Genomic DNA, 19333 nt, shown 5'->3' on the forward strand with positions numbered 1-19333 from the left:
GCAGATCATTTCTCCCTCATCTACATTGTTAATGACTCTGGAGTAGGTAGAATGCTAATACAGACAATTAGTCAATCCTTGGTGCATGCCCAACACTAATTACCAACGCTGCCATTTAATCGCCCTCCACTGCTTGTGTTCTTTCAACTCATTGTCGGCTAATATTACCATTCCTAATGGAGATGAATGGGCAAACATTGGGTTGTTTTGTAATGGACAATTTGCTGTGTAAATAATAATTGCCCCTTGTCAACAGTTTTATTTGTTCAACTACGTGCAGTGTATACCGCGTATCACGTTTTCCATCAACCCTGTGGTGATTCTCTCAATGTAGGCACCCTCTGTGCACACCACATAATGCTGTGAGCGTACTGACCTCTACCCGCATGTACAACGGAATGATTAGACACACTTGAAATACTCCAGTCTTAAATGGATGTGGTTTATAGCCTCTTTTCTTTTTTTTTAAGAAAGGACACAAATGTTTCTAAGTTCTATTAAGGAGGTTTTTGGTTAGGTCCAATTCACGCACTTATCAAGAGAACATTCCTGGCCAACCTTACTGTCTCTGATCTGGCAGACTCACTAAACACACGCTTTATTTTGTAAATTATGTCAGTGTTGGCGATCCCCAAGTGTGCCCCTGGCGATCCCCAAGTGTGCCCCTGGCGATCCCCAAGTGTGCCCCTGGCGATCCCCAAGTGTGCCCCTGGCGATCCCGAAGTAAAATGGTGCCGTCAGGTTTGCTTAAGGAATTTGAAATGATTTTTACTTTTGACATTTAAGTATTAAATGTAATTGCTAAAATATACTTAAGTATTTTACTGGGTGACTTGAGTCATTTACTCAAGTATGACAATTGGGTACTTTACCCCCCCCCCCCACCACCAGTGGTGCAGATGAAATGGAGAAAAAAAAACAATCTGGGTGTCAGTTCTGATGGTATGGAGCTGGAGAATGAGGGCCAAGGACCGGAATGGTCGGTAGGGGAGAGACACACGAGAGATTGTGATACAGAAAGCAATGGAGCATTTAGTGTGTGTGTGTTGGAGTGGAAAGTGGTAATGGTGTTTGAGACCACAGGACCTCGTTTACACCCTATCCAACTAGCTAATGCTGTCAAATTAGCTTGGTTCATTGGAAATGGCAGATTGTTAATATTTTGTGGAAGCCAGGCTCAGCAAGCGAAGATTCTGAAAATGGACGTCATCAGCGGCCAGGGAGCAGTTGTGGGCAGAACAGCAGATTTGTCCACCTTCCTGGCTCTGGGATTAGAACCAGCAACCTTTTGGTTACTGCCCTAATGCTCTTAACCGCTAGGTTACCTGCCAGGATTCCCGAGTGGCGCAAGGCACTGCATCTCAGTGCAAGAGGTGTCACTACAGTCCCTGGTTGGAATCCAGGCTGTATCACATCCGGCCATGATTGGGAGTCCCAGAGGGCGGTGCACAATTGGCCCAGGTTTGGCTGGGGTAGGCCTTAATTGTAAATAAGAATTTGTTCTGAACTGACTTGCCTAGTTAAATAACTTTTTTTATTTAAACCTCCCGCCCCACTATTGGAATCCCTTGATAAAGATGAGCAAAAAAGATTGTATAAGATAAATAATACATGCTGAGCTATATTGTATGCTCCAAAATATTATACTAATAAAAATCGCTCAGACATTTTGTTTACCAAGTAATATGACATGTAAAAGAAGGGGGGTCAAAATGATTGGCACCCCTCTTTTCAATACTTTAACGACCTCCCCCTGCGAGGATGATAACACTGCCTTTTTCTAAAAATGTTTTATGAGATTAGAGGAATCTCATACAGAATTTTCCCAGATCCTTGATATCCTCTGATGGACTGCCCTCTTCAATTGCAATCAAAGGTTTTCAATGGGGTTCGAGTCCGGAAACTGATTTTAAAGTCAATTAACTATTTCTTTGTGGATTTGTATTAGGACTTTGAGTTATTGTCTTGCCAAGTGCGAATCCAAGTGCCAATGCCATTTAGCACCGCCCGGAGTTTGATATGGTCAGATCACATGACATGAAAATGGAGCTCTGTGCTGAGATGTTGGTTATGACAGGATCCCCTCCCCTTGCACAGTGGTGTTGGCTGTTGATAGGATGCTCTCCCTTTGCGCAGTGGTGTTGGCTATTGATAGGATGCTCTCCCTCTACGCAGTGGTGTTGGCTGTTGATAGGGTCCCCTTCCTTTGCACATGTCTTGGTAATTCTAACCAAAAGGAAGAGAGACTGTAGATTCTTCAAACAACAACTTTAAGGTTTGCCAATCTGGAGCAGTTAACCATCACCCAATGGTGTAGAGTTAAGGACCCAACAAACAGAAGTACAACCTCCTTATCTACTGCACAGTTAGCAGATGTGTGGAAACAGGTAGGAAACTTTGATTGCACTATCTGCTGACACCAGGTATAGTCTGAATGATTTAGATCATGACACTGCTAATCACGCTATTCTCTGTTCTCCTCAGTAGGTTTCCATTGGGATCCTGTAGATACTGAGTAACAGGATGTGTCACATTCTGTGGCTTCACCCAGTCTTATGACTAGAACAGACCAGGGCAGTCTGTATCAGTCAAGTTCTTAATACAGAATAGATAGCCTAGTTTGTAATTTTCCACCACACACACAACAATGAGGCCTGATGTTAGGGGGATCTCCCTCTGCACAGTAATGTTGAGAAGAGCGCCACATTCTGCGCAGCGATGATGCCTGCTAGAATGTTGAGGATCTGGCACTCCGCCTCTGTTTTGGAAAAAAGCTGAGGGATAGGCCTGGAGAAATGTAACCACTCAAATGTATAGCCGGCGCTATGGGTGCAGGGACTGACCTTCCATATCAAAATTACACTTAACAATGTTTTGATGCTTTGCAGTATTTGTTTACAAACAATGGTGTAAAACAAGCTTATATTTTGGGCTCTGATGAGGGTATGACCAATGGTGTATATATAAACACGTCATTGCTAATTCAATGGAGAAGTTGGATGCACAGAATCACCTAGAATGTCATTGTATGCTGTAGCGTTAAGATTTTCCTTCACTGGAACCAAGGGGCCGAGTCCTAACCATGAAAAACAGCCCTAGACCATTATTCCTCCTCCACCAAACTGTACAGCTGGCACTATGCATTGGGGCAGGTAGCGTTCTTCTGGCATCCGCCAAACCCAGATTTGTCTGTCGGACTGCCAGATGAAGTGTGATTCATCACTCCAGATAACGCATTTCCACTGTGCCAGAGTCCAATGGCGGCGAGCGTTACACCCCCCCGCCGCTTGGAGATCTTAAGCTTGTGTACGGCTGTTTGGCCATAAAAAAACTATTTTAAGCTCCCGGTAGTGAGCGTTGCAACCAAGGACAGGCGAGTTTTACGCGCTACGTGCTTCATTACTCAGCAGTCCCTTTCTGTGAGCTTGTGTGGCCTACCGCGTCGCGGCTGAACAGTTGTTGTTCCTTGATGTTTCCACTTCACAATAACAGCAGATCTAGCAGGGCAGAAATTTGACAAACGGACTTGTTGGAAAGGTGGTATCCTATGACACTGCCACGTTGAATGTCACTGAGCTCTTCAGTAAGGTAATTATACTGCCAATGTTTGTCTATGGAGATTGCATGGCTGTGTGCTCGATTTCATACACCTGTCAGCAATGGGTGTGGCTGAAATAGCCAAATCCACTAATTTAAAGGATCCACATACAAAGTATGTATATAGTACCAGTCAAGTTTGGACACACCTACTCATTCCAGGGTCTTTATTTTTACTATTTTCTACATTGTAGAATAATAGTGAAGACATCAACTAAAAAATAAAACATATGGAACCATGTAGTAACCAAAAATGTTAAACAAATCAAACTATATTTTATAATTGAGATTCTTCAAAGTAGCCTTTGACAGTTTTGCACACTCTTGGCATTCTCTCAACTCTATTTCCAAACGCCTATAGGTACCACGTTCATCTGTACAAACAATAGTACATAAGTATAAACACCATGGAACCACGCAGCCGTCATACCGCTCAGGAAGGAGACGCGTTCTGACTCCTAGAGATGAACGTAGGTTGGTGCGAAAAGTGAAAATCAATCCCAGAACAACAGCAAAGGACCTTGTGAAGATGCTGGAGGAAACGGGTACAAAAGTATCTATATCCACTAAACCTCAAAGGCCGCTCAGCAAGGAAGAAGCCACTGCTCCAGAACTGCCATAAAAAAGATTGACTACGGTTTGCAACTGCACATGGGGACAAAGACTTGTACTTTTTGGAGAAATGTCCTCTTGTCTGATGAAACAAAATTGAACTATTTGGACATAATGACCATTGTTATGTTTGGAGGAAAAGGGGGATGCTTGCAAGCCGAAGAACACCACCCCAACCGTGAAGCACAGGGGTGGCAGCATTATGTTGTGGGGGTGCTTTGCTGCAGGAGGGACTGGTGCACTTCACAAACTAGATGGCATCATGAGCTGGACAATAATGTGGATATATTTAACTAGGCAAGTCAGTTAAGAACAAATTCTTATTCTCAATGACGGCCTAGGAACAGTGGGTTAACTGACTGTTCAGGGGCAGAACGACATTTGTACCTTGTCAGCTCGGGGATTCGATCTTGCAACCTTTCGGTTTCTAGTCCAATGCTCTAACCTAGGTAGCCTAGATATTTCCAGGGTAGCCTAGAAGTTTCCATACACTTTAGTGTACAATTCCTGACATTTAATCCTAGGTCAGTTAGGATCACCACTTTATTTTAAGAATGTGAATTGTCAGAATAATAGTAGAGAATCATCTACTAGATTCAGCAACGGGACAATATTTTATTTTTTCTTGAGCGGATGGTCAGCGGGCCGCAACAATGTCACATTTGGAGACTGCAAATTGACTGCAAGAAGCCCAAACAGATGTAATATTAGACAAACAATTTCAAACCTTACATTTGTATATGATCACATACAGATTGTACAAAACATTAGGAACACCTGCTCTTTCCATGACACTGACCAGGTGATTCCAGGTGAAAGCTATGATCCCTTATTGATGTTACCTGTTAAATCCACTTCAAGATTAAAGGGAGGAGACGGGTTAAATAAGGATTTAAGCCAACATTAAGAACACCTTCCTAAAATTCCACAAGAATGTTGGCCCATGTTAAATCTTTTGTCTGTCTCAATTATCAAGGTTTAAAAATCTTTATTTAATCATCTCCACTGATTGAAGTGGATTTAGCTATTGACATCTAACGGATCATAGCATTCAACCTGGTTAGTCGATCGTGGAAAGAGCAGGTGTTCATGTTTTTGCAAACTCAGTTGAACAACACAGCAGCATGTTTTGTTATTTCTGTATAACTAAAAATCGCCAACGAAGTTAGCTCTTAAAGGGTCAGTGGAAAGAATGTTAGTTTTCCCCAGTTTTTGGGCGTGTTCGAGGGGAATTTATTTTTATGAATATCAACTCCAAGTATCAAAACGGAACACAGCTGATAAATGCATAGTTACACGAACGTCAGTAGCTATATTTCCATCCAATTGGCAACAGAATTTCATGAGAATATAAAATCAATACACGCATTTTCCCACAATACTTTTCATTTGCAGATACAAGGCTGTGCGTGATGATGTAATGGACAAAATACCTTTTGCGGTTAAATTCCCACGTACCAAATGAAAATAGAAGGTTAAATGGGTTTCCATCGCATTTAACACTACTGATTGGTTTCTTGCTGGTATTGGTACGTGCGAGTGCACGTATAGCCTAATGACATTATTATGGACAAAAGAGCAAGATTATTTGTAAAACGGCTACCAATCATCGATGATCATGTCACCAGAATAAGACCCTCGACACAAAAAGATACCACCTTATCTAGCGTGTTTTGTTTACATTTAGAAAATGTACCGTAAATATTGTAACGAACCTGGGTTTATAAGCGCGGATATCGACTCTGCCGCTTGAGCACGCTTTTGCTGGACTTCGGGCTAGAAGGTCGAGGGTTCGAGTCCTGCTCCCTGCTGTTTCATTACAATATGTTTCCATCAGGCCTGTGATTAAAAACAAATATTCGACATGTGTTTTACTCGCATACACAAGTTGGATGGAAACCTGGTTAGACACAATCATCATTTGGTCAGTCAATGCGTCACAATCCAGTGAACAGGGTTTATGAATGTTTCATATCTTTCCAGTTCTTCAGGATGAGTTGAGATTGATTTAATTGTAAACTACTGCACCACTGAAATGGCCTGTGACAAAAACAGTGCTCTGTCCACCACTGGAGGTCACTGTTGACTAAAGTTTAAACTCTGCCTCGAGAGAGAACAGATCGGAAGAGGCGAAGCGAGAGGTTTTACTCTTGCCAAAAATCTGTCCAAAATAAATCCTATGGGTTTATTTTGGACCTAAACTTGTCGTCTGCCTTCCCGCCTTTGGGATGACTCCCATTGTTAGGGCGGAGACATGAGCATCTCGTCATGATATACAGATCTCTGTAGAAAATAGAACATTCGGGAGCAGTTGAACGAACTGCATGTTAATCTGGAGCAGTGATAGAATACAACCATGAGTGGTTGTCAAGCAATTTCTGAAGTCACTATTACTTTGCTACCAACTGCCTTGTGAAAACTCATCTTTTTGGTTTTTAATCAATAGTTTAATAAATTGTCCCGTGTGCAGGTTAAAGTGAAATGGACAAACGAGATTGCTTTGTGTGTTTTTGTCTCGATGTGTACACAAACTGCGAGGCCATGGCCATTCCTGATGTATCCATTGCCATTTCTAATTATATTAAAGGCCCAGTGCACTCAATTCTTTTTTGCTGTGTTTTGTATCATATTGTACAACAGTTGATGAAACTAACTGTAAAATAATATTTTTAATTGTTATTTCCTGATAGTTGCTGGCTGAAAATACCATCTACACAGCAATGTTATTATAGTAAATGTATTATTATAGTAAAACTGAAACCAAAACTAATGATAAAAACAATTTTGTAAACAAATAAAATAATGAACACCTTTTTTGAAAAATGAAAGCTATACTGTAACTGTTCATCTAACTCAAAAAATCATCTAACGCAAAAATCAAATGGGTTTTTCAATTTAGATTTCAAGCTTTTTGGGGGTTTATTAAAGCTACTGAAGTTAGTGGATAAATGCAGCCTAATGTTTAGGTTGTTTCGAATGTACCGATACAAGTGGAAGCATGTGACATTCCGGTAACGTTGAGAACTATTTTATATCCGTGTTGTGCCTGTTGTTCACACGTGTATCCGCCCTCTCATTGGCTAGAATATCCCCGCTGGATCCCACCTCCTCACAGCTTTTGCAAACATTTATTCCCATTGTTAGAGCGGTCAGTCCAGTATCTTGTCAGTATATAGATATTTGACAAGTATCACTAGCTATTTAATTACTTTATTTTTCCAGAAGGAACTTCAGTTGTTAGCTATCCTGTTCTGTAAGTTATTACTAGCTAGCAAGGAAAATTTGGCTAGGTAGCTAACTTAAATTTTTCTTACATGTACATTGGATTGGTGTAAACATACGCAATCTCAGGTTTCCTGGCTTCCACCATATTTTCTTGCACCACTATTCCTTTTAAATCCAAGTCACATTGAGATTGATTTAATTTAATCCTAATCTATGACCTGACAAATCATCGTATGCATTACTGCCTCCCAGTTGCAAGAAGACATCCCCAAAAAACTATGCAACACAAATGTCTCCAACACATGCTTTCTGTCCCTGACGCGAAAATAACTAAATTGTACAACTAAATCTAAATAAAAACTAGCAGATCATTGAAACGAAACTAAATAAAAACACAAAACTAAAAACACTGTTCACCGTAACCAGCAGTATTCATCTAGAAATTAAGTGGCCACCTATTCTCACCATAGATTCAAAACCACATACAAATGAAGTCTTCTGGAGTAAAAGCACTGATGGCACACCATTCTTGGATTAAGCCTCCATCTAGGACTATAATCTCGAACTGGATAATCTTCACCACAGAATGCCTTAACCATAGAAATAGAATGGGCGTCCCCATTCAAATCAATGATGGTAAAATGGGTGGAATGGCGGCCGTTGTGAGACTACCCATAGGAGCAAAGCAGGAAGTGTACCCATCAATCTGTGCTGTGATTTTTTTTTTTTTATCAACTCAACTGACATTACAAAAACATATTAAATTGCATGAGCCACATCAATTAGCATATTTTGAATTAACATTATACACTACCATGGAAATTATTGCAACACAATACCAGGCAGCCATTGTGAGTGTACTCATGAGTTTACCAGTCAAATTGCCAGGGTTAGAGGTTCCAAGTCTGTTCTATTCATTGTATTTCTATGGCCTTAACTGCCAGTCATTACCTATTAGCATAACTCCCATTTGTGTATGGAGCGCTTGGTAAACCCTCACAAACAGACATGCCAGATCATCACAATTCCCTTCGACCTCCTACTGCTCTATGGCACTCAGTCATGGAACACGTTTCACTGGATCAAAACACTGATACAGTGCATTTGGAAAGAATTCAGAGCCCTTGACTTTTTCCACATTTTATTACGTTACAGCCTTATTCTAAAGTCTATTACATAATTTTTCCCCCTCATCAATCTACACACACAATACCCCATAATGACAAAGCGAAAAGTAAAAAAAAAAAAAGTAATTTAAAAAAAATGTATTTACATAAGTATTCAGAGACTTTACTACGAGACTCAATTGAGCTCAGGTGCATCCTGTTTCCATTGATCATCATTGATGTTTCTACAACTTGATTGGAGTCCACCTGTGGTAAATTCAATTGATTGGACATGATTTGGAAAAGTACACACGTCGAAATAAGTTCACACAGTTGACAGTGCATGTCAGAGCAAAAACCATGAGGTCGAAGGAATTAGAGTCAAAGGTCCGTAAAGCTCCAAGACAGGATTGTGTCGAGGCAAAGAACTGGGGAAGGGTCCCAAAACATTTCAAGCAGTCCCCAAGAATGCAGTGGCCTCCATCATTCCTAAATGGAACAAGTTTGGAACCACCAAGACTCTTCATAGAGATGGCCTCCCAGCCAAACTTAGCAATTGAGGGAGAAGGGCCTTGGTCAGGGAGATGACCAAGAACGATGGTCACTCTGACAGAGTTTTAGAGTTCCTCTGTGGTGATGGGAGAACCTTCCAGAAGGACAGCCAATGTCTGCAGCACTCCACCAATCAGGCCTTAATGATAGAGTGGCCAGACAGAAGCCGCTTCTCAGTAAAAAGGCACATGACAGTCTCAGGACTCTCAGACCATGAGAAACAATATTCTCTGGTCTGATGAAGCCAAGATTGAACTCTTTGGCCTGAATGTCAAGCGTCAGGTCTTGAGGACACCTGGCACCATACGGTGAAGCACGGTGGTGGCAGCTGCCAAAGGTGCTTCAACAAAGTAAAGTGTCTGAATACTTATGTAATATCAGTTTGTTTTTTGTGTAAATTTGCTAAGACTTCTAAAAACCTGTTTTTGCTTTGTCATTATGGGGCATTGTGTGTAGATTGAGGGGAAAAATATTCAATTTTAGGATCAGGCTGTAATGTAACTATGGAAAAAGTCAAGGGGTCTGAATACTTTCCGAATGCACAGAATGTACTCTCGCTCTGGGTCAAAATGCTATTTCAAATATCTCAATTACTTTCACATACATTTGAAGTAAGTATTCAAATATATTTTATTTGGGAATACTCAAATTCTTAGACTGAAATACACTCCCATGCATTTAACCCAGGTGTTTGACAATAGTATTTTCAAATACTATCAAATACAATTTGGCAGACCAATTGGTTTTTACGAATTAGATAAGTACTTGTTTTGGGCGGTCTATTTGAAAATACTTTATTTTAAATATCATATATTCAAATACTTAATTCAGATATTTCTGGAGCAGTGGATGATTGTGGGAGCAGGCACGGATTTTTGTAGCTTCATTTCAGACGAGTGGCTAATCACTAAATTACTAATTGCCCCTTTACAGTCTTTAAGTGGGAGGTGAAGAAATCAATTTTTACACCATGTCTCTTCACTACAGAGGTAATATACAGAGAATATAACCTACAGACATGGAGCACACAAACCTCATCCCCCTACCCCCTAAATACCTGTCCCTCTTCCCACTCACTGCTACTCTTCATGAGTTTCTGATATGTAGACTACTTTCATCAATGATAAAGCCCCGACAGAGCTCATCAATCAGTGTTCAGAGTCGATGGGCTTAAATTAAGTTGCTAGACGGGCAATCCGATATATTGATTTCTGCTGCCCCCCCCACACACTGCTATAACATAACATGGTGGGAAAAAAAGTAAGATCTCATGGATAATGTTGACAGTATAATGTTGTCATACATCATAAAGCTGCTTATGCTGTCTGTGTTTATTATTAATAATGCCGTTTATTGCCATCTGTGTGGTGCTACTGTTGAGTTCTGTAGAATTAGCCTAATGCGTTTCTGATTAGTGTAGCGTTGAAGGCCAGGTCGCAGGCTGGCCCACTGCTCTCCACAGGTCAGCACAACCATTTGATTGGCTAGGAAGATTGCATCTGGAGTCGCCATGGTGATGGTGCCAAGCTAGGTGACCATACAGTAGGAGCCATATTACATCACCCTGGCAACCACAGTTGAGTGGCAAGGCAGCACACCTTGGGACCTTGGGGTGGGTGGGTGGGTGTGTGTGTGACAGAGGGCAGACCTATTAAATTTGATGTTAAATACATTTGAGCTATACAAATATACAGTACTGTATATACAGACAGCAACTGCATAAAATCTCAACTTACTCTCGCACATACACACTGTCACACACGAACACACATGGCGAGCAGTCTGAAGAGATAAGAGACTCTTTGAAGGTGGAAATGAGTTTTGGTGCCTGACTGCTCCTGTCTCTCAGGTCATGTGACTAAATCCTCCCGTCATACTAACATGGACAGATAAGACACCTAGCAATCTGCTGTTAAGACTGTGTGGGTGTGTGTGTACGTATGTATTCATGCGTGCATATGTGCATGTGTAGAGCTTATTTGTATAGTGAAGGTCTCTGGTGGCTGTGAGTGGTAATTGGTGGCAGATAAACAGTCGTTTGGAGCGGTGTGTGAATTCACTAATCGGAGAGGGATTTACAATGTGTAGTCTAAAGCTCTTGAGTTCCCTGAGAGATTTGCCATAGCCATTAGCTGCTGTTCTGAGTCTGTGCCTTGACTGTGTGAGTGTACGTGTGCAACTGTGTGTGTGTTCATCTGTGTGTGTTTTCCTAGCTTGGCTCTCCTCCAATCTTTGAGAGCTAATTGGAAGTAGAATAACATTCCTCAAAGGCCATTCATTTAGTAAGAGGTAATGACTGAGCGTGTGAGAAGCAGAAGAGCCCTAACGATCGGCGCTAACACTGTTTTACTCTGATTTTAACGAGGGGTAATCACTAGGCTGGAGAGTGAGAGGAATAAAAGTGGGGGAAAAGACAAGGAAGAGGAAGCAATTATCTCTTTCAGGGATTATTCCTTTCAGTGACGAGCCCTTCTTTCAGTGACGAGTAACAGGCATGTTTCTGCCACTCTGGGCCTGTTAGAAACGCACAGTAGCAGCTTTTATTTATTACTGTAGAACACCATAGTACTATAATGAAGTACTGCCACAATACTCCAGATACTGCCTTTATACTACAGACACTGATACTATGCCCCAGATTTTTATACTATACTCCAGATACTGTCACTATACTCCAGATACTGATACTATACTCCAGATACTGTCACTATACTCCAGATACTGTCGCTATACTCCAGGTACTGATACTATACTCCAGATACTGATACGATACTCCAGATACTGCCGCTATACTCCAGATACTGTCGCTATACTCCAGGTACTGATACTATACTCCAGATACTGATACGATACTCCAGATACTGCCGCTATACTCCAGATACTGTCGCTATACTCCAGATACTGTCGCTATACTCCAGATACTGTCGCTATACTCCAGATACTGTCACTATACTCCAGGTACTGATACTATACTCCAGATACTGCCACTATACTCCAGATACTGTCGCTATACTCCAGATACTGTCACTATACTCCAGGTACTGATACTATACTCCAGATACTGCCGCTATACTCCAGATACTGTCGCTATACTCCAGATACTGTCGCTATACTCCAGATACTGTCGCTATACTCCAGATACTGTCGCTATACTACAGATACTGATACGATACTCCAGATACTGTCACTATACTCCAGATACTGCCGCTATACTCCAGATACTGATACTATACTCCAGGTACCGCTGCTATACTACAGACACTGATACTATGCCAGCACCATACCACCCTGCATACCACTGCTGGCTTGCTTCTGAAGCAAAGCAGGGTTGGTCCTGGTCAGTTCCTGGATGGGAGATCAGATGCTGCTGGAAGTGGTGGAGGAGGGCCAGGAGGCGGCACTCTTTCCTCTGGTCTAAAAAAAATATCCCAATGCCCCAGGGCAGTGAACGACAACATGGATAACATACAGCTGGCTGGGTTTTCCGTGCATGGGCAAGATAGAACAGCTGCCTCCGGTAAGACCAGGGGTGGTGGTCTGTGTTTATTTGTCAATAACAGCTGGTGCAACAAATCTAATATTAAGGAAGTCTCAAGGTTTTGCTCCCCTGAGGTAGAGTATCTCATGATAAACTCTAGGTAAATAGCGTGGTCTACAGCTTATCTATATTTTTCTCTAGCTGTTTATTTACCACCACAAACCGATGCTGGTGCGAAGACCGCACTCAACGAGCTGCATAAGGTCATAAGCAAACAAGAAAATGCTCATCCAGAGGCGCCGCTCCTAGTGGCCATTCACTTTAATGCTGGGAAAATTAAATCTGTTTTACCTCATTTCTACCAACATGTTACATGTGCAACCTAAGGGAAAAAACTCTAGGCCACCTTTACTCCACACACAGAGACGCGTAGAAAGCTCTCCCTCGCCCTCCATTTGGCAAATCTGACCATAACTCTATCCTCCTGATGGCATTAAGGAGTACACCATATCATTCACCGTCTTCATCAATAAATGCATAGATGACGTCGTCCCCACAGTGACCGTACGTACATACCCCAACGAGAAGCCATGGATTACAGGCAACATCTGCACTGAGCTAAAGGGTAGAGCTGCCGCTTTCAAGGAGCGGGACTCTAACCCAGACGCTTATAATAAATCCCGTTATGCCCTCTGACTAATCATTAAACAGGCAAAGCGTCAATACAGGACTAAGATTGAATCGTACTACACCGGCTCCGATGCTCGTCGGATGTGGCAGGGCTTGCAAACTATTACAGACTACAAAGGAAAGAACAGCCGTGAGCTGCCCAATGCCATGAGCCTACCAGATGAGGTAAATCACTTCTATGCACGCTTTGAGGCAAGCAACACAGAAGCATGCATGAGAGCACCAGCTGTTCTGGACGACTGTGTGATCACGCTCTCCGTAGCTGATGTGAATAAGACCTTTTAAAACAAGTCAACATTCATAAGCCAGACACATTACCAGGACGTGTTCTCCGAGCATGCGCTAACCAACTGGCAAGTGTCTTCAGACATTCTCAGCCTGTCCCTGACCGAGTTTGTAATACCTATATGTTTCAAGCAGACCAGCATAGTCCCTAGCCCAAGAACACCAAAGTAACCTGCCTAAATGACTAACGACCCATAGCACACACATCTGTAGCCATGAAGTGCTTTAAAAGGCTGGTAATGGCTCACATCAACACCATTATCCCAGAAACCCTAGACCCACTCCAATTTGCATACCGCCCCAACAGATCCACAGATGACGCCATCTCTATTGCACTCCACACTGCCCTTTCCCACCTTGACAAAAGGAACACCTATGTGAGAATGCTATTCATTGACTACAGCTCAGCGTTCAACACCATAGCTTAGTGATGAGCTTTGAGGGCACTAAGGACCCTGGGACTAAACACCTCCCTCTGGATCCTGGACTCCCTGACGGGCCGCCCCCATGTGGAAGGGTATGTAACAACACATCTGCCACGCTGATCCTCAACACAGGGGGCCCCTCAAGGGTGTGTGCTCAGTCCCCTCTTGTACTCCCTGTTCACCCATGACTGCATGGCCAAGCACGTCTCCAACACCATCATTCAGTTTGCCGACGACAACCGTGGTAGGCCTGATCACCGACAATGATGAGACAGCCTATAGGGAGGTCAGAGACCTGGCAGTGGTGCCAGGATAACAATCGCTCCCTCAACATGATCAAGACAAAGGAGATGATCGTGGACTACAGGAAAAGGAGGGCAGAGCACGCCCCATTCTCATTGACGGGGCTGTAGTGGAGCAGGTTGAGAGCCCACATCACCAACAAACTATTATGATCCAAACACACCAAGACATTTGTGAAGAGGGCATGACAACACCTATTCCCCCTCAGGAGACTGAAGAGATTTTGCATGTGTCCTCAGATCCTCAAAAAGGATTTGAGGACCGCCTGGTACGGTCACTGCTCGGCCTCCGACTGCAAGGGGCTACAGAGGATAGTGCGCATGGCCCAATACATCACTGGGGCCAAGCTTCCTGCCATCCAGGACCTCTATACCAGCTGGTGTCAGATGTAGGACCTAAAAATTGATGGTTGCTGATAATGGGCCTCTGTATGCCTATGTAGATATTCCATAAAAATATCTGCTGTTTCCAGCAACAATAGTCATTTACAACATTAACAATGTCTTCACTGTATTTCAGATCAACTAGATTTTCTTTCAACAACCATAACATTTCTAAGTGACCCCAAACTTTTGAACGGTAGTGTACATCACAAAGAGCGAGATGGAGAGAGAAAATGACTGAGTCATTAGGAGGAAGACAGTGAGGATGATTGAGTGATTGGTAGAGAGGACAGTAGCAGAGAGGGCAGTAGCAGAGAGGACAGTAGCAGAGAGGACAGTAGCAGAGGACAGTAGCAGAGGACAGTAGCAGAGGACAGTAGCAGAGAGGACAGTAGCAGAGAGGACAGTAGCAGAGAGGACAGTAGCAGAGAGGACAGTAGCCATTGAAACGCCAATGGAGCTTGTAGAGCATTTAGTGAGGGCAGAGGCAGCATCGATTCACCAGCTCTAATCTGGCAGCAGTGTGTGAGAGAGAGATGGAGAGACAAGAGATGAGACTGAGCGAGTGGACTGGGAGGGAGGATAGAGAAAAGGGGGGATGGAGAGAGATGGCAGATGATAATGGAGGCAGGCCCAGGGTCTGTCTCCACCTTAACTCACCCTCTCCAGGAGTGATGGAGTCAGCAGAGCGTGCCCCCTCCTCCTCGCCTCCGGGCTGCCCTCCCCTCCCTCTCTCCTCCCCAGTTTATCACCACTTCTCCACACCAAGGATTTCACTAAACTCACTAAGCGGAAAATGGAGGTCAGTGGAAGAGCCGCAAGAGTTTCATCGGAGAGACATCCATATGCAGAGATGCACGCAGACACAGATGCACTCCTCTAGTGCAAACACACACACACAAATATACAGATATTTTCACTGACTAGTTACAATTAATGTAGTTAATACATTTATGATTATCATAATATCATCAGGATGATTACTTGCGGTTTAACAAACAGATGTTTTTTTAAAATATTTCATAGAGGGAGATGACATTTATTTTAACAGAAGGACAAACGTTTGTTTTATCAGAATCAGAGGATTACGCAAATCAGATCTGATCTGTGGCTGTGTGAAATCCCATAAAATAAATAAAAATAAAAGTGTGAGATTACTTTGAGATTAGCGACGTCGCGCGCACATATTTTACCGATTAAAACCCTCGAAATTTGGGCCCTGGGGAGGGTCTGCTGGGCTCAGGCTCCATAGCTGTTGGGGATTATTTCCCCAAGCATAATTAACCAAGGTTTCACATAATTTAGATGACTATGAGTTGGTGTCGCGCGGGAGAACGCCAAGGCTAAACACAAAGATGAGAGATTCTCGGAGAGACGGCAGGGTTTTCATGTCTTTTGGGCTCAATCAAAAGTTTCAACCTTTCGTCTCTTGTCAAGGGTGTTTTATGTTGATGAAACATTGATTCTCAAGTCTGATGTGAGAAGCGATAAGTATCTATCTGCACAGTTCTATATCGTGTGAATGTCATTGGATTTATGTTTATGCTACTCACTGTGTGTGTGTGTGTGTGTGTGTGTGTGTGTGTAGCAGAAATCAATATATCAGATTGCCCGGCTAGCAACTTAATTTAAGCCCATTGACTCTGAACACTGATTGATGAGCTCTGTCGGGGCTTTGTCATTGATGAAAGAAGTCTACACATCAGAAACTCATGAAGAGTAGCAGTGAGTGAGAAGAGGGACAGGTATTTAGGGTGTAGGGGGATGAGGTTTGTGTGCTCCATGTCTGTAGGTTATATTCTCTGTATATTACCTCTGTAGCGAAGAGACATGGAGTAAAAATGGATTTCTTTGCCTCCCTCTTAGACTGTAAAGGGGCAATTAGTAATTTAGTGATTAGCCACTTATCTGAAATGAAGCTACACAATCCCTGCCTGCTCCCACAATCATCCACTGCTCCAGAAAGCCTCCTGACAGTAGACCAGTTAATAACGGCATCATTCTCACAGCCAGCTGATTACACTAATCGCCTCAGTAGTGAAGAAATGAGAGAAGGAAGAGAACATAGAAAGACAGAGAGAGAGAGGAAGATAGAGAGATGAAAGAGGAAAAAGGTTATTAAGGTTTCAAACTAGCGTTATTTCTTCTCTCCATCTGACGCTCTGCTTTCCTCAGACATTTATAGACTGCCATTAACACGACATTCACACGCAGTATATGGCATAATTATTAGCCTACAAAGCAGCAAATTAAGATAGGATTTTATATGGCTCATGAGATTTGTCTGACAGAGGTGCTTTAGTGGTACAGTATCCACAGCTGTTACTTAATTAAGATGAGAATGTGAAATGTGAATCCTCTTTTGCATTTGACTAAATTAGGCTTTTGGGGATTGACTTAATATTAATAGGAAGTTACTGTGGAAGGGTGTCGAGCAGTAGTACCTTCTCTGGGATTTGGAGGGCTCTGAATACATATTTTTTTCTTTCCCTGAAATAAATTGTCAATTTCACATGCACATACACACAGCTGGCAGACATATTATACACAAACACACCACACACACTCCCTTCACAAAACCAGCACCGAAACAAACACTACACACACTCCCTTCACACAACCAGCACCCAACACACACACACTTTTCCTCTACCTTTATCTGTATCCCATTGAATAACTGTGATGCTTTCCATATTCCATCTGAGGGATTATCACGGCTTACCCAGAATCCCCGGCTCCTGATTATCCTGCGTGTTGACAGGGCTGAGTTGTGCTATCAGCCGTGTGCAGCGTGGGGAGGTGTGGAAGCAGGGCTGGAAGAGGACGATGGGAGGAAGACAGAGGTGTACAGAGCCAGCCAGGTGTTTCTGTCAGATAGCCGCAGCTCAATCAGCTCTGATCAGCCCAGTATGGTTCAGCGCCTCAGGTGGGAGACAGAGCTAAGCTCATTAGCCTGCTAACACTTCCACTGTCACAGTGTTACTGTCTGAACAACAAAGCAGAGAGAGGAACGTATGGTACACCTGGGAGAGACAGGAGAGTGAACAGCAGCTCAGAGCAACATCTAGATGGTAGATGTTCAAAGGATTCTATTCTGTCCATCATTTAGGGTAGCATTGAAGATAACATGATCCTAGAATGTTGTGAAAGCGATGTGGTGCTGCATCAGTACTGTGCTACTGTTCTTTGTTTGAGACATATATTGGACACAAGTAGTGGGAGACTGACTGACTGACACACACAGCGAGAACACCTTTGGTGTGCCGTGGGGATAAATGAGATTAGGGATTTGAGAGAGATTTGGAGAATAATCCTTCCGGATATCAGAGAGGGGCAGCCTTGGCACAGATCAAAAGAGGACTCTCTGAGTACAGATGGATGGAATTTAGGCTTGACATTTTCCATTTGCTCAGAGAATCAGTGGAATTGCATCACCTTGCCCCGTGTAATTGTCAGATAAGACTAAATACTGTCCTGATTCAGTCTAGTTGGTGTAATTGTCAGATAAGACTAAATACTGTCCTGACAGTCTAGTTGCCATGGTTTTTACTACAGTACTTAGCAGTAGATTTGTCTTCATTTAACACTGATTCCATGTACACAGCTTGTCACGTTTGGGGACCTTGTACTACGGCCCAAGTGCCCTAAGCAGTGCTCCACACTCCTTCTGCAAGCACACAAACATGCACGACAGGTACACACACAAACATTGCATTGTACTGTGTATACTTCTGTGCTTATGACAAATAAACTGACGTACACATGTCCATGCAACCGAACACACACACTGTCTCCCATTGCTGATGTAGCCAGTCTCACTGCCCTCTCTCTAGAAAGTAGAGCAGCTCATTATTCAAGCAGACAGAGTAGCAGCATCTCCGCCTCCACTTCCCCCTGGAAGCCCTTCTCTAATGGACATTAGCTTGCAAATTAACCTCCACACCGTCGCCTTAATGATCATTGCTTTAGCATTAACCTACAATCGCTACTGTGCTAATGCACCTACCTTCAACACCTGGTGGCCGTCTGCTCTGCAGCGCTCCACTAATGAAGCCTTCCCAGAGGCCTCATCCAGACCTTTATGTTCTCAACATCATTAGCCTCAACACATACTTAACGCCCCACTGGATAATGTCTCTGCCATTGAAGAGCTTCTATAGAACATCTAGATTATAACTACAGCAATGAGTGCCGTCTGACATTCTCACCCATATCTGATCAGTCATCTCTACATGGGAAATTCCACACCAGCGTAGGCATAAAAAATTATGGGTGCCTCAGATTATTCTGCCAATTCTCACATAAAAACTTCATTGGGGGGGACCTTTGTCTTGTTGTTTACATTTGTATCACCATTTTTTGGTGGGGGGGGGGGGGGGGGGGGGGGGGTCAGGATGAAAATGCCCATCTTAGGGTCTTACAGGAGGCATGGATAGGTTTATGATCCGTGAACTGTACACAATACAGACATCTTGGTGTCATTATACTCTTTGGTGTGTTCTAACATATGGAGTATGTCTAGATCCTGAAATACATATTTTCATGTTCATTTATTACATTACAAATATCTAAAAAGATACCCTTTTGAATTTAGTTCATTTTATGTCATTGTTTGGAATAATATACATCAAATGTGGGCTCTCTGCTAATTCTGAAGGTATCATACATGTTATGAGC

This window comes from Oncorhynchus clarkii, chromosome 6 (genome assembly GCF_045791955.1).
Source record: "Oncorhynchus clarkii lewisi isolate Uvic-CL-2024 chromosome 6, UVic_Ocla_1.0, whole genome shotgun sequence".
NCBI classification, from domain to species: domain Eukaryota; kingdom Metazoa; phylum Chordata; class Actinopteri; order Salmoniformes; family Salmonidae; genus Oncorhynchus; species Oncorhynchus clarkii.